The sequence below is a fragment of the Vipera berus genome, assembly GCF_964194415.1.
Source record: "Vipera berus genome assembly, chromosome: 1".
NCBI classification, from domain to species: domain Eukaryota; kingdom Metazoa; phylum Chordata; class Lepidosauria; order Squamata; family Viperidae; genus Vipera; species Vipera berus.
Window position 1 is genome coordinate 18,556,286 of NC_138202.1, and position 17,252 is coordinate 18,573,537.

The following is a 17,252-nucleotide window of genomic DNA, read 5'->3' on the forward strand; positions in this document are numbered from 1 at the left end:
GACATCTACAGAGGTATCTAGGGAATTGTCCAAGGGACTCATCACACCTAAATACATTTGTTAATTGATTAGCAAAGAGTTCATCTATTTCTTCTGCTTGGTTGGGTGGCCTGTAGTATATGCTTATAGCAATGTCATTCTTTTTTCCTTTTATATTAACCCATATGTATTCTACCGTAGGAGGTTTTCATCATTGGTTTTGTGTATTTCTGTAGAGATGTAGTGATCTTTTATATATAATGCAACTCCACCTCCTCTTTTGTTAGGTCTTTTTCTTTTGAATAGTTTGGGTATGAATTTACTTGGGAAGTGAGCAGACAATAGTCTGGACTAGCCTAAGATATTCTGCAAAGTAATTTCTTTGAAAAGCAGCAATGGCAACAGGGCAGTGAAAGAATTCCTGAGGTATATCATTCAATAGATGGCAAGCTGCCTTGTTAAAAATATAGTCACACTGTGCTACTACCTGCAGTCTTATTTTAAAAGCTAAACTATGAGGAACCATATTTTTGATGTTTAGATTTTTTTTGGAAATATATTAAAAATCTTTCTTCCAATGTACCTTATTCAGAAGCAAAGCAGACCAAAGAGTCAAAAGAAATATCAGGTTTTATTTGATTTTTAAGGGAAAAACAAGTTTAGCAGTTCAATGGAGTTTACTCCCGAGTAACTATACTAAGGAAACAGGAAAAGATTTGGAGAAATTGTGAAACTGTACTCCAAGATTAAATTTTGTTTTTCTTGCTGTGACATCACAGCAAACAATGATCCATTGATCCATACCTGATTGATATCTGTCCAGTTTCAGGTGTTGTAATCAGGTCTGAAAGAGATTTTAAAAATTATGTTCTTCAGTATTGTGGAGAGAATTGCTACAATCTGGATGCTGTTGAACAACATGTTTATTAAGCTTACATGTTGAAGGTAGCTGGACGATCAATCATAGTCACAAGTATGCTTGTTCGCTGTTCTGTCCAATTGCACACTGGAAGAATAAAGAAACTGCTTGTCCATCTTGTATCTGGAATTCAATCTTATTATAAAGAGTCCTTTATTCCAGAAGTAAACCCAATTGAGGTCACACAAAATATGATGAGGTGCTCTGAAAATAAGTAGGAAGTGGCCTTGTACCAAAAATATGTTTAAAGGAAAAGATCAGATTGGTGGAAAAAATAAAAATAGCGAACTATTTTACAGTTTCTCTCTTTCTCTCATTTTGATAAAAAACTAAAAAGTTACCAAAAGATGCTGGTCAGATTTGAACGGAAAATGATTTGTGAATGAAGGCAAATATACGTGTCCCACGATAATGTTGCAGGATCCAATCTGAGTTGGTCACGGGGACCAAAGGTTTATTCTTCCAAGCTTTTGGGTTCCTGGTGGAGCCCATCAGCAGACAAGTTCTCTCTCTCCAGATTATGTACATTGGGCTGTTTTACACATATGGTGCCTGCTTGTGGGTAACTTTTAGTTGTTCATTATTTTTTGTGCTTCTGTCCCCTTGGCTCTTAAATACCTGATAAGCTGAGAGTCAATCAATACACTTGTTGATTGACGAGGGGCCCGTTTTCCAGGCTTCAATCATTTATTTGGCTATTTTTATCCCTGCTCAGCCAACCATCGTAGTAGCTCACTTGTGTTCTCGCAAACGATTTGATAGAAGGGGCAATCAGTTGCCAAGAGGTGTTTGATCAGGCTGGATGAAGATCACCCTTACGGCATCTATAAAGGGGCAATGCAGTGTTCCAGGAATACCTGCAGTGATCCTCTCCATCAAGCAGTTTTGTCTTGTAGCATTCTGAGTTAAGCAAAGATCCGACTCCTCGCAGCAACTGGCTATTCTGACTGCAGGGTTGAAGAGGCAATTGCTGAGGAGTGATGGCAGAGTTTCAGAAGGGGTGAATGTATCAATTTTGTTTTCTCCCACAGTCAGTTATTTTCTACCTTCAAGTTTCTTTTCCCACCTGCACCTAAAAGGATTTAAAAAATTTGGGGAAAGATTTCTTGTAAAAACCCGAACTCATTTGCACTGGCCAAATTCAAGAGCCTGCCTGCCTGCCTGCCTGCTTGCTAAGGAGAAGATAAAGATGATGAATTGATTGTTTCCAGGTGAGCAGTTTGTGTTATCATCCAAGCCTTGCTAATGCTGTGTAAGATATACCAGATTCGTTACTGGAAAATACAGAAATTCATTTTTGTTTTGATGTTCATAACAGCATCTTAGGTCCACTTCGATGGGCAGAAAGTGCTGGGGTCTTTCATGAGCAATCAATAATAGGTGTTGGTGCTTTCCAAACTGGTCTTTCAATAATTATGTTTGTTATCATTCACAGATACTTCCCATATTTCACCTGAATGGTTGCGTGGTTCTTGGAGCGGATGAATGCTGCCTTTCACAGAAAGACAAGGAAAGAAATTTATTTCTTACTCTGCTACATGATCTGCTGGCCCCTTAAATCCTCTGGAAGCTACCCAGGTAATTACAGGCAGTCCTTGACTTACAATCATTCCTTTACTGACCATTCAAAGTTACAGTGGCACTGAAAAAAGTGACTAATGATCATTTTTCACACTTATGACCATTGCAGCATCCCCATGGTCACATGATCAGAATTTGGACACTTGGCAACTGGCATGTATTTATGACAGTAGCACTGTCCCAGGGTCATCTGATCACTTTTTGATAAGTAAAGTCAATGGGGAGGCCAGATTCCGTTAATAACTCTGATACTAATTAACAACTGTGGCAATAATGTTGTAAAATGGGGCAGAGTTTACTTAACAACTGTCTTGTTTAGCAACATAAATTTTGGGCTCAATTGTGGTTGTAAGTCAAGGACTATCTGTAGTGAATTGTGAAGGAGTGAAGTGGGATTAGATGAATGTCTGAATGAATGAATTCCATTAGAAGGACTGTATTCCAGGAATGGAGAAGCTGTGTGAAACAGCCAGAAGTTTGAATGAATCCGGAGTAGGTATAAAAAAACACTCAGATCTTCAGATCTTCTTTAGAATGGGAAGATATGGTGCAAGGACAGTCTAATAATAATAATAATAATAATAATAATAATAATAATAATAATAATAATAATAATAATAATAATAATAATAATAATAATAATAATAATAATAATAATTACTGGATTTGGCATTTTTGTCTACCTATTGAGTCCTTACCAAGGACCTGGGATAGGCAGATGTGGATGTTTGAATTGATGGTATTATATTCCTCGTATTATATATATCGTCGCAGGATGGAAGCTGTTCCTAGTAAGGCCGCTTTTTGCAATTGACTAATGGCAAATTTGTCAATGCCAATGGCATTCAAGTGGTGCTCCAGTTGTTTTGGAATTGCACCCAAGGCGCCTATTACTATTGGTACTACCCTTGCTTGCCTTTGCCACAGCCATTCTATTTCTATTTGTAGGTCTTTGTATTTTGTTATCTTCTCCAGTTCTTTCTCTTCTCTTCTGTCTCAACAATTGTTAAGTCCGGGGTGTTATGTGGCAGGGGCTGGTCTGTTTGAATTCTAAAGTCCCAGACAAATTTAACATTTTCATTTTCTATGACTTTCTCTATTTTATGGTTCCACCAGTTCTTGCTTGCAGGCAAATGATATTTCTTGCAGATCTTCTTGGTATGTTAAAATAGTTCATAGGCCTTGGGGAAAAACAATAGATAATCTTAATTTAGTTGTGTGAATAAGGCTGAATATACAGATATCCAAGAAGGCATCTTCTAGGATGCTCTAAGTGATTAAGGACTGAGGAGGCCTGAGTTCGCCTCTGCCTTCTGCCATGGAAACTCAGTGGCTGACTTTGGGCCAGGCATTTTCTCTTAGACCAGCTTCTCATTGTGTGGCAAAAAAGGGAGTTTGTGTTCATCTCCTTGAGCTTCTGGAGGAAAAATGGGACATAAATCTATCAAATTGTAGCTTTGCAGATAAAAGAACATATTTACATTTTTTTAAAAAAATCATGAATTATTTATAACCTAGTCTGAATTTTGGCAAGTTCCTTTTTTAATTTAAAGCTAAGCCAAGCAAAATTGTTACCGTTTCCCTTGCCAGTCGCAGAGAACGTGCAACAGGCTTGCTTTACAGCAGGTGGCAGCCAAGTCACATTCAGAAAGCAGAAAGGTAAGTTCAGCAGTACTCCAGACTCAGCTACTTGACAGTACACTGGTAACAGTAGAGATGGAGAAGCATAAAAAGTGGAAGATTCCCCGATCAGAACTGAAAAACCAAATTGGAATGCAAAGTGGAAGCCCGTTGATCTTGGGAAGAGCTATCATAGAATGAACGAGAGTTGAGCTACACAGACCATTGAAACAAAAGCCTTGCTTGCTATAAGGAGAAGAAGAAACAGTTCAATCTTGCCCATATTTCTAACAGGGGAATTGCAGTTTGTGAACAAAAGATGTCTTGTGGGGCTCTCAAAAGTCTTCTTAGAATATCTTGGGGCTAGTGATCATTTTGGGGAGAACAGATGAAATCACTCTGTATTCACCGTTTCCATTGTAAGTACTACCTAAGGCAGTGATAGTGAACTTTTTAGAGACCGAGTGCCCATACTGCAACCCAAAATTCACTTATGTATTGTTGGGTGCCGGGTGGGTGTGGCCCATTGGGTGGGTGTGGCCCATTGGGTGGGCAGACTGGGTGGGACTAAAAAGTTCAAGCAATCAATTCCAACTTCGCGAGATCTTTTTTTCCCCCATGAGAAGTTGAAATTGATTGATTGATTGAACCTTTTTTTTTGCACACGGCGGTGGAGTCCTAAAGGGAAAAGGTTTTATAAAACCCAGCTGAAGGCCTAGGACTGGGGCAATGGCGCATGTGCCCACAGAAAGCGCTCTGCCTGCCACCTGTGGTGCGCGTGCCATAGGTTCGCCACCATGGATAAGGGGATGTTTTCCTGTTGAAGTTTTATGTTGATTCAGCTGGTACTTTTTGCTTTGGCTGGTGCATTTTACTTCACTGTAAGCTAACTCAAGTAGTTCATTGCCTATTTCACAGAGGCAGAGACTATACCTCAGTGGAGTCAATGATTACATGGTGTCTAATATCTTCTAGAGCAGGGGTGTCAAACTCAATTTCATTGAGGGCCACATCAGCATTGTGGTTGCCCTCAGGGGACTGGGTGGGTGTGGCCAGGGTGGGTGCAGCCTACTGGGTGGGCGTGGCTGGAGTGTGTATGGCCTACTGGGTGGGCATACCACCCAGAGCCTTGGTGGAGCAGTGGGCTAATGCCTCCTTAAGTAACACCAGCTGCCTGCAATTAGTGCAGGTTCGCATCCCACCAGGCTCAAGGTTGACTCAGCCTTCCATCCTTCCGAGGTAGGTAAAATGACGACCCAGATTGTTGGGGGCAATAAGCTGACTTTGTAATAATGCCGCTTGGGGGGGGCAAAAGCCCTAATAAGCAGGCATATACATAGAATGAAGGCTATTGCTAAACACATTGGTTTGTGCTTAAATTGTAAGCTGCCCTGAGTCTTCGGAGAAGGGCGGGATATAAATGGGATTAAAATAAAAATAAAAATAAAATAAAAATGGCCAGCTCTACATCATTTGTGTCAAGGATGCCTATGGGGGCCTGGGCAGGAGTAGGACAGATCTGAGGGTCTCTGGCAGAAGGAGATGGGACCGGGGCAAGTGCCAAGGCATGGTCCACTGGAGGAGCCTCACTGTTCCTCTCAGGCCATGTGGGGGGTGGGGGGTGGGGGAGGCTGGATGGTGGCACAGAGGTCAAATTCCCAGCCCTGAAGCACCCGCAGCACTAAGCCCAGCCCTACTTCCCCAAGGGGGTGCCCAGTTGCACTTACCTCCTCCTCAAGGCTGCTGCTGCTGTGCTTGCTCTCCTTAGCCAGGTTGCTCATGATGGGTATGAGGGCAAAGTCAAGAGGGAGGCCCATTCCCTCTCCATGTGAGGAGACCTGGCTTTGCATCCAAAGCTTCCTTAGCAATAGGATGGGAGAGCCCCCAGGATAGGCCAGGAGGAGGGGGCAAGGGGATGGTGAAAGGGCAGCAGGGCAGGACTTCCCTCAGACCCACCCTTCCTTCCTTCCTTCCTTCCTTCCTTCCTTCCTTCCTTCCTTCCTTCCTTCCTTCCTTCCTTCCTTCCTTCCTTCCTTCCAACAGAGTGGTGGGAAAATATTTGAGATGAGGGAGGGAGAAAAACAGGCAAGAAACACAGATGGGGAAGTGTCATCCTTCATGAGGAATGAAGAAATGCACCATCGCTTGGAAGTGGCCAGCACATGGCCCTTGCCTACTTCACATATCCAGCTTGGTGGGCTCTGGGGGAGGGGATGCCACAAGCAGTGTGAGAGTTGATATTACCTGAGCAATGCTGCCCAGCCCCCAGACTGCCCGGCTTTGGCAGGTAGCGGGGCACTCTCCTCACAGTGCCGAGAGGCTGAGCCGGGTGGCATGAATCTGAAGAGAAGCGCAACGCTGCCCAGCCCCTAGCCTGCCCAAAGTAGGCAGGGTCATGTGCTGGCTACTTCCAGGTGATGGTGCATTTCTTCATTCCTCACAAAGGGTGATACCTCCCCAGAGTGCACCCAGGGGGCAGTGCCGACATGGCACGGACCGGTCCCTTGCTGTTTTCAGATGGCCTTGTGTAGCTAAGACTGAATGTATTTCAGCATAGATGACCACCATGAAATTGTACATTGGCTCCCGGCTGGCCTAGTCTGGGGCCAAGGCAGCGGGAGTTGTTCTCTCACTGTTTTCAGGATGGCTTCGTGGGCCACATGAAACCACTTTGTGGGCCAGATCCAGCCCCCAGGCCTTGTGTTTGACATGTCTGTTCTAGAGTTACTCTTAGCAAAATGCTACAATAGCACAATAGTTGTAACGGTTGCATTATAAGTAGAAGGTTGCTAATCTGAAACCTGGCAGTAACCTTTTTTTAATCATTTTTTTCCTGAGCTACCTAGTTTATTCTAGGCTTTAAAGTAATAAATGTCCAGTAATAACAATAATAGTTATATAATAATAGTTCAGTTATGTAATAATAACATTATATTCCTAGTCACCTGATGCATAAGGCTTTCAATACAATCTCTCAAATAACCTATGGGTAGCCTGTTCTTTGGACTGTGTACTTTGCAAGCTGTTGCCAAAGTGTCTTAATCTTGGAAAGGATTTTCTTAAGCCATTTTAGAATCAAGCTAGCAAGATGCCAGGATAGGAGCAGGTTAAGGATGGAATGTGGATATGCCCTTGACCACTTTTTTGCTGAATCAGACTTATAGGCTCACATTGGTCAGGGCCTTTTATTCAGATGAAAAATAAAGGAAGTGTTTCTATAGTTTGAGGGAAGCTCTTCTAAACTTTGATTTAGTAATTAAAATGCTCTTTAGTCAAGGTACAATAAGCAGGTAAAATAAACCCATAATATCAATTCTCTACCATACAATGGAATTCTATACTATACAAGGCATATACTAAAACTCAAAGAACAGAGGCAGACCCAGAAGAAGATGGAGAGACAACATCAAAGAAACACTACAACAGTATCAAATAACAATGGATGGGGCCACCAGAAGACCAAGAACCAGAACTTTGCATCTACCTTGACACCCATGGCAGTAAAAGAGGAAAAGAAGAAGAAAGAAGAAAGGAGGAAGAGGTCGTAAAATAAAATAAAAGCCAGCGTGCCTGGCTGAGGAATTCTGGGAGTTGAGGTCCACAAGTCATAAAAGGGCCAAGTTTGAAGACCCCTGGTTTATTGATTTCAGTGAACAAAGAAAGAAAATCACAGACATAAGATGCAATGAGTAGACACATGTGAGAGATTATCTTAGAGCCTTAAAAGGGCAATGCCTACAATATGTTTTTTTTAGTAGGTGCTCTTGAATTTCACTTGTGATACACGATATATGGTAGGATATACAAATGTATAACTTTCCCCTTCTACATTAAGTGTGTAGGTGGGAAGGAATAGTACAAGAAACATCCCTGAAAGAGTTGGTCATAAGAGACCACATCTTGGTCATCAATCTATCTCCAACTCGCTTTTTATTTCTACACATACAAAAAAGACCACCTGGTATTGAACTGGTGAACCAGATGTGATCTTTGCCATGTAATCACCTGTCAAAACAGCAAAGGGTGGGGTCTTTGATTGGTGTGTTTCTTATTGATGAAACTTATATTCCTCCTTTCTATGGTAGGCAATAGCTGATGCAGCTGTAGTTCAAATTCTAAACCAGAGATGGGCAACTATGACCCCTTTATGACCTGTGGACTTTGCCCACTCCTTTTTTCTAGACCAAACCAAAGAAGCAAGATAAAGATGAACATTTCAATGTTTTTTCTCCCTTGTAAGAGTAGCAAAAAAAAGCGTTGAATCTGGGAAAGGTCCACATTTTTGTAAAAATTGATGGACAACTTCCTCCAACACCTCTGATCTTGTTACCAATTAGCACATTCCACAAGCGGAAGGCAGTTTTTAGCACCTGTAAAAAAGCAGCACATCAAATTGCCTGTGAACTCACCAAATATGTCTGGAGGTGGTATGTAATGCTACTGAATAATCATTCAGCACGTCAGATTTGCTTGTTTTCCAAGCTATGTCACTCGAGGTCTCTTAACCAGAGATGGCAGGGATCAAGGTTGAGACCTTCTTCCACTGAACTGTGCATCAGGTCTGAAGCCTCCTTTTCAGTATAATTTCTTCCAGGGAAAGTCTTCTACAAAGTAAATAATCAAGCCACATATTTGACTCAACCGTGGGAGGTGGATATAGAAAAAGGCCTGCATTCCAGGATCAGCAGGGCTAGGAAAAAATATGTTCACCATAGATCTATCTTGACAGATTTGTTTAAAAATGAAACTTGTCAACAGAGGAAAATCAGTCATCAGGTTGACAGAGCATGGTTTCTTACTTCCAGCAGCTGGGTCCATCTGGCCAGCTAGGAGCAGTAAAACAACATATTGAGTGCATAAAGCCTATAGCTGAAGTGGCCCAAAGGTTCATTCATGCTGCAGTTTGCAGCACTGAATAGCCAGATTGTTCTCTTGCCAGGATGAGTGAGGCGTGTCAGTCAATAGGGCCTGTCATCTGCAATTTTCCTTAAAGCGTTTGCCTGGCTGCTGGGAAGACCTAGAGGATGACAGAGGTGAATGAAGATAAATTTTCAGCACCCTCTCAAAGCACAGCAAGAATCCTTCTCATCGTTCAGAACATCTGGCAATTTGGGAGCAGCTTACCTTTGTTCTGCTGTTATTGTTGTTCATAAATTTTATAATGGTAATCATAAATCAAAATCTGTGAGGGTTTAGAGTACAAGAGATCTGTAACAACTGAGCTAATGTGATTAAAGGAGCAAGCAATAAATATTTATTTCAGTACTGTGGAGCTGAGAAATCACAGGTTTTAGCCATAATTGTTGAGCATCACCCTTGTTTAATGTATGTATGCCCATTGAGGTTAATTTGCTCAGCGTCCTTTAGAATGCTTGTCTATATCTCCTTCACTGTGTCCAGAGATGGAATGCTCTGTTTCCTCTCAGAAACTTTAAAGTATATTTTGGTTCAGGACATCATGGGCCTGGATGTTTCTGTTCATGATCAAATATATCAACTTCATGGCTTCTGCATAAAATTCATGGCACTTCAGGATAAGTTGCCTCAATCCTATTGGCCAAAGAATTTTGGTTGGCGAGACCTAGAAGATGGGCCTTCTCCGCTGTTGCCCTCACCCTTTAGAACATCTTGCCTCCCAGAAGTGAGGTGAGTCCCCATTCTTCTGGTTTTCCAGAAGAGTGTTAAGAGTGGGCTCTGCCAATTAGCATGGGAGTCTGTGATCCAACTCTGGAAATGTCTGATGGCTTCAGGGCCTTCTCTCTGCCTTGTTCATTTTTAAGCCTTCTGTTTTCTTTAAAAAAAAACCCTTTGAGTTTACTTTTAACTTGTAAATGTTAACCTTGTTCTTAATCCTGCATTTCGTGGTGCTTTTACTCTTATGTTTACAGCATATCATTTTACTATGTTGTTGTAAACTCCCCAGAGTCACTTAGGCGAGATGGGCAGTGTAGTAATTTAATAAATAAATAAACAAATAAACTGCAAATTGGCATTGATTTTACGAGCAAAAGAAAGGATGTACAAGTATTATTGCAGCTCCCAGTGTGGTGGTTTTTCATTTCACCTGAATTGCACGCTTTCTACCTGCTACTTTCTTTTTCCATGGTTTGCAGCAGCTTCCATTCTCACAGCAAACCAGAATCTATTTTTCTTTTTTAGGCTCAGACAATTTCATTAAAGTTTGGCATGGTATAGCCTATCCAGCAGCAGGTGAATTCTGCTCTCTGAGAGAGGAGACCCCCAATAAGGCCATTATTGACCAGCCATGGTATAGTGGCTAAGGCAGCAGGCAAGAAGGTGGGAGACTTTGAGTTCTAATCCCTCTTTAGGCACAAAAGCTGTCTGGGTGACTTTGGGCCGATCACCAGGAGCTTGTGAGTTATAGTCTTGTCTTATGTATGAAAGTCAATGGGGTGACTTTGGGCCAGTCACACTCTCTCAGTCCAACTCACCTCACAGGCTTGTTGTTATGTGGAAAATAGGAGGAGGAAGATGTGTTGAATATACTTACCATTTTGAGTGTTTTTTTTTGTAAAAATAATAAAGGTGGGAAACAAACAAACAAACAAACAAACAAACAAACAAACAAACAAACAAACAAGTCAGCCAGCCAGCCAGCCAGCCAGCCAGCCAGCCAGCCAGCCAGTCAGTCAGTCAGTCATCCCACCACTAAGGCCACTTTGTCCCTCAAATCCCCTGTCATAAGGCTAGTCTCTCTCCCTTTAGCGTTGCCCTGCCTGGATCCCTAAAAGATGCCAGTTGGCATGGCAACACCTTCCTGAATGGTCAGCATTTCTTCTGAGTTAAAGAATGCCTCAAGGAGGGAAAGGTGGCTGTCTTTCTAAGCAGCAGGGCTGGAGCTTTTGCAAATGCAGCGGCAGCAGCAAGGCACATCAGAGGAATATAAATAGTGTTTACCAGTGGCGTAGCATGGGTTGTCAGCACCCGGGGCAATTTGCGCCCCCTAACCCGGTGACGTCATGGCACCGCCGAAAAGACGCGCCCCGCAGCGGCGTAGACTTTCCAAGAAGAGTCGCGCGCATGCGGGATGCTTCCGGGTCCCTCTCGAGGGCGGCTGGGCGGGGCTCCGACCTGCAAGAGCCGCTGCATTCAAGCTCGCACGTGAGCCCCGCTAAATAAAGCCACGCATGCGCACGAAGGTAGGCCAGCCGGCCGGCGGGTCCGTCTTCGCTCGGCCAAGCCTGCCAGGGCGCCTGCGGGGCGCTTGCGGTTGGCCTGAGCCTGGGCGGAGAGTTGGGCGCTTCTATTTATTTTATTCAGTTTATGTGGCCGCCCATCTCACCTGCCGGACTCGTTTCGCTTTGCAAGAAAGAGCAGCTCGAGAGCGGAGCCAAGCCGACTCTGTGCAGCCCTTGGGGCTCCCTGAGCAGCTCAGTGCGAGCGCGCCCCCCCCAGATGTTGCGCCCGGTGCGGCCCGCCCCCCCTGCACCCCCCACGCTACGCCACTGGTGTTTACACAGCCGTAGTTTTTCCAGTTTAGGCAAAATTGCCTACCCATGCTACAGTCTGGGAGCATCAAATCATGCAAGTTCATCATCCTTCTCAAAAAATTGCTGCCTGACTTCACAATGGACAGTTCATCCTCCAGGCTATTTCCTTGTGAATTAGTACAGCTCTCATGAGGAAAGTTAAATATGTTGACTTTAAAATGGCAAAACCTTTGATTTCAGGGCTGTTGGTGAGGTGTAAGAATCTCGTAACCCTTGCCAGTGAATTGCAATCTTTATGTTATTGATGAGAAACATAACTAAATGGATGAGAAATACATATTGATTGTAGTTTAATTTCTTCGAATTTAATTTCAATATACTTTTCTAGAGTGGGGCCGTGAATCTGAAAAGCAGTTTTGGCCAGGCTCAGCTGTTTTCTCTACTACTTACTTATGTTTGTTCTTGATTTTTCATGAGATAATTTGGATATTGACTATGAGCATATCTTCCTTGAGAGTAACATGATCCTGGGGTGATAATTTAAGCAGGTTTGAAGCAGAAGTTAATATAGCCCAGTAACTGCTAAGAGGTCAAGATCTTTTTCTTTCTACAACATTGAAATTCTCAAACACTATCCATCCTTCTTCCTCTTACATACAAGAAGTCTGATGAATTCTGTTTGTTTAACATTAGCAGATTGTTACAGAGTGGGCAGGAACTGTTCCCCCCCCTTCAAAATTGCAACCTCCCTAGGTGAGAGGTGTACACACAAAGTTGGGACTGTCTCTAGCTTTAATTAGGAAGCAAATGAACGTCTGTCAACAAATCATTTGGAGAATGATCCTAAAATTTTATTTTTAATCAGTTTGAGGAAGTAGCCTGTGGGTGAAAAGTCCTCCTTGACTACCTCTGGGGGACAAATGAGACTGAGATGGATGGCAAAAATGGGCCAAGATTTCACCAGCTGCCCAGATGTTTTGCTGTCAAAGTAAGTTTTTGAATCGCCCATGTGCATCTCAGAATAATGCACCAGGACAGGCTGGGCATCTGCCTGCACAGGTAGCCACTGCAATTTTTTTTAAAATCCCATTTATATCCCACCCTTCTCCGAAGACTTAGGGCGGCTTACAATCTAAAGCACAAATCAATGTGCTTAGCAATAGCCTTCATTCTATGTATATGCCTGCTTATTAGGGCTTCCCCCCCCAAGCGGCATTATTACAAAGTCAGCTTAATTGCCCCCAACAATCTGGGTCCTCATTTTACCTACCTTGGAAGGATGGAAGGCTGAGTCAAACTTGAGCCTGGTGGGACTCGAACCTGCACTAATTGCAGGCAGCTGGTGTTACTTAAGGAGGCATTAGCCCACTGCTCCACCAAGGCTCCCCTTCATGGATTACTGCCTTGTCGTGGCGAAGGGGCTTACGTAATTCAATGAAGCTATGAGCTATGCCGTGCAGGGCCACCCAAGACGGACAGGTCATAGCAGAGAGTTCTGACAAAACGTGATCCACTGGAGAAGGAAATGGCAACCCACTCCAGTATCTTTGCCATGAAAACCCTATGGACAGTACCAAAAGGCAAAACGATATGACGCTGGAAGATGAGCCCCTCAGGTCGGAAGGCGTCCAATATGCTACTGGGGAAGAGCAGAGGGCTAGTACTAGTAGCGCCAGAAAGAATGAAGCGACTGGGCCAAAGCCGAAAGGACGCTCAGCTGTGGATATGTCTGGTGGTGAAAGGAAAGTCCGATGCTGTAAAGATTTTTTCTCCATAGGAACCTGGAATGTAAGATCCATGAATCAAGGCAAGCTGGACATGGTCAAACAAGAGATGACAAGACTGAACATCGACATCTTAGGTATCAGCGAACTAAAATGGACAGGAATGGGTGAATTTAATTCAGATGACCATCAGGTATACTACTGCGGGCAAGAATCCCTCAGAAGAAATGGAGTAGCCTTCATAGTCAATAAAAGAGTAGGAAAAGCAATACTGGGATACAATCCTCAAAATGACAGAATGATCTCAGTTCGAATCCAAGGCAAACCATTCAATATCACAGTAGTCCAAGTCTATGCCCCAACCACCGGTGCTGAAGAGGATGAAATTGACCGGTTCTATGAAGCCCTACAGCACTTTATAGAACTAACACCAAAAAATGATGTCCTTATCATCATGGGGGATTGGAATGCAGGGCACAGGCTGATAGAATTTTGTCAAGAGAATACGATGGTCATAGCAAACACTCTTTTCCAACAACCCAAGAGACGGCTCTACACATGGACATCACCAGACGGTCAACACAGAAATCAGATTGACTATATGCTCTGCAGCCAAAGATGGAGAAGCTCTATACAGTCAGTAAAAACAAGACCAGGAGCTGACTGTGGCTCAGACCATGAGCTTCTTGTTGCAAAGTTTAGGCTTAAACTGAAGAAAGTAGGGAAAAGCACCAGGCCAGTCAGGTATGAATTAAATCATATCCCCGTTGAATATACAGTAGAGGTGACAAATAGATTTAAGGAATTAGATCTGATAGACAGGGTGCCTGAAGAACTATAGACAGAGGTTCGCAACATTGTACAAGAGGTAGCAACCAAAACCATCCCAAAGAAAAAGAAATGCAAGAAAGCAAAATGGCTGTCTGAGGAAGCTTTGCAAATAGCTGAGGAAAGGAGGGAAGCAAAAGGAAAGGGAGAAAAAGAAAGATACGCCCAATTGAATGCAGAATTCCAGAGAATAGCTAGAAGAGATAAGAATGCCTTCTTAAATGAACAGTGCAAAGAAATAGAAGAAAACAATAGAATAGGGAGGACCAGAGATCTTTTCAAGAAAATTGGAGAGATGAAGGGAACGTTCAATGCAAAAATGGGCATGATAAAGGACCGAAATGGAAGGGACCTAACAGAGGCAGAAGAGATTAAGAAGAGGTGGCAAAATTACACAGAAGAACTATACAAGAATGAGCTTAACGTCCCAGATAATCACAATGAGGTGGTCACTGACCTCGAGCCAGACATCCTAGAATGTGAAGTGAAGTGGGCCTTAGAAAAGCTGAGCAACAACAAAGCTAGTGGAGGTGACAGTATTCCAGCTGAGCTATTCAAAATCTTAAAAGACGATGCAGTAAAAGTGCTACACTCAATTTGCCAGCAAATTTGGAAAACTCAACAGTGGCCACAGGATTGGAAAAGATCAGTTTACATTCCAATTCCAAAGAAAGGCAGTGCCAAAGTATGTTCAAACTATCGCACCATTGCACTCATTTCTCATGCTAGTAAAGTTATGCTTAAAATCCTACAAGCTAGACTCCAGCAGTATGTGGATTGAGAACTACCAGAAGTACAGGCAGGATTTCGAAGAGGCAGAGGAACTAGAGATCAAATAGCCAACATACGCTGGATCATGGAGAAAGCTAGAGAGTTCCAGAAAAACATCTACTTCTGCTTCATTGACTATGCTAAAGCCTTTGATTGTGTGGATCATAACAAACTGTGGCAAGTTCTTAAAGAGATGGGAGTACCAGAACATCTTATTTGTCTCTTGAGAAACCTATATGCGGGCCAAGAAGCAACAGTGAGAACTAGACACGGAACCACTGATTGGTTCAAAATTGGGAAAGGAGTCCGGCAAGGCTGTATACTGTCGCCTTGCCTATTTAACTTATATGCAGAGCACATCATGAGAAAGGCAGGGCTAGATGAATCAAAAGTTGGAATTAAGATTGCTGGAAGAAATATCAACAACCTAAGATATGCAGATGATACCACTCTAATGGCAGAAAGTGAAGAGGAACTGAAGAGTCTCTTGTTGCGAGTGAAGAAGGAGAGTGCAAAAGTTGGGTTGAAACTAAACATTAAGAAAACCAAGATCATGGCATCCGGCCCTCTCAATTCCTGGCAAATAGATGGGGAAGAAATGGAGGTAGTGACAGATTTTATTTTCCTGGGCTCCAAGATCACTGCAGATGGGGACTGTAGTCAAGAAATTAAAAGACGCTTGCTCCTCGGGAGGAAAGCCATGTCAAATCTAGACAGCACACTAAAAAGCAGAGACATCACCCTGTCAACAAAAGTGCGTATAGTCAAGGCTATGGTCTTCCCAGTTGCAATGTATGGCAGTGAAAGTTGGACCATAAGAAAGGCTGAGCGCAAAAGAATTGAGGCCTTTGAACTCTGCTGCTGGAGAAGACTCCTGCGAGTCCCTTGGACTGCAAGGCGATCAAACCGGTCAGTCCTAGAGGAGATCAACCCTGACTGCTCTTTAGAAGGCCAGATCCTGAAGCTAAAACTCAAATACTTTGGCCACCTAATGAGGAGGAAGGACTCACTGGAGAAGAGCCTAATGCTGGGAAAGATTGAGGGCAATAGAAGAAGGGGACGACAGAGAATGAGGTGGCTGGATGGAGTCACTGAAGCAGTAGGCGTGAGCTTAAATGGACTCCAGAAGATGGTAGAGGACAGGAAAGCCTGGAGGAACATTGTCCATAGGGTCGCGATGGGTCGGACACGACTTCGCAACTAACAACAACAACAACCACCACCAAGGCTCCTTATTTCCTTATGGAGGAAGCATTTTTCTATGCATACATGCCTCCAAGTTAGTGATGACATTTGGCACCTGTCTCGACAGTTTTTTTGATCAGATTTCCATTCCATGGTTTGCTATCTCTGTTTCCTAAGTCTGAGAGAGAATCACTCAGTTGGCTTCATGCCTATAGTGAGACTAGAACTCACAGTTTCCCAGTTTCTAGGCTGATGCCTTAACCATTACACCAAATTGGCTTCCTCATGGAGGAAGTGGCAAGTCTGAAATCATATATAGTCGTCTTGCTTCTCTGAAACCTTCAGCTTCACATATTCTGTGTAGATTGCATTTGTTCACTTCTGCTGATTCTTTAGGCAGTGGTACCTGAAGCTTCCGCAGCCATTAGCATCTGGAATGTAGGAATATAAAAAAACTGCCCACCCTTGATTCATCTAGCTCAAGTTTGTTGACAGTGACTGGCGGCAGCTCTCCAGAGTTTGACTTGTTCCAGTTGACTCATTCCAGTTCTTCCTGGAGATGCAGGAGAACAAATCTGGATGCAAATCTGATGTTGACACTGAATAATAGCCCCTCCCCTGTTCACGTTGTTCATATGCCCCTGAGAATGGAGGAATAATAATTTGGGATATAAGGCCATACATTTACTCCCGCTTAGAATTCCTGGCACGTTTCTTTCCCAAGATTGCTCTGTCACTTGTGCAGTACATTCATTGCTTAACAAGGTCCAGACTCATTTATCTGACAACAATAAAAAAACAACAATAGGGAGGACATTGGAAGCCTCTTAACAGTGATAGTGCTAATGAAGCTTTAAAATAAAGGGCAAGATTTAATTCCCTGAACTCTTTAAAGTCATCTTCAAATAATTATCTGACAGGAAGAGAAAATTGAGAGCAGGGCAGTTTCAGAAGCCAACTGGGGCCCTGGAGGAATTACTCATTCTGGGTAGTACCTGCATTTCTTTTTGTGTGTTTGTCAAGTCAGCCAGTTGAAGAATTGGGTTTTGGAATATACTCTCAGTATTCTTTTGTGATGCTTGTAATAGAAGCCCTTGTAGACCACAGCTATTTGGTAGATCTTCTGGTGTTGTGTTGCAGTTTTTCCTTTACTTTCATAGGTGGGCAACTGTCTTCTTGCTTCAAGGGACAATT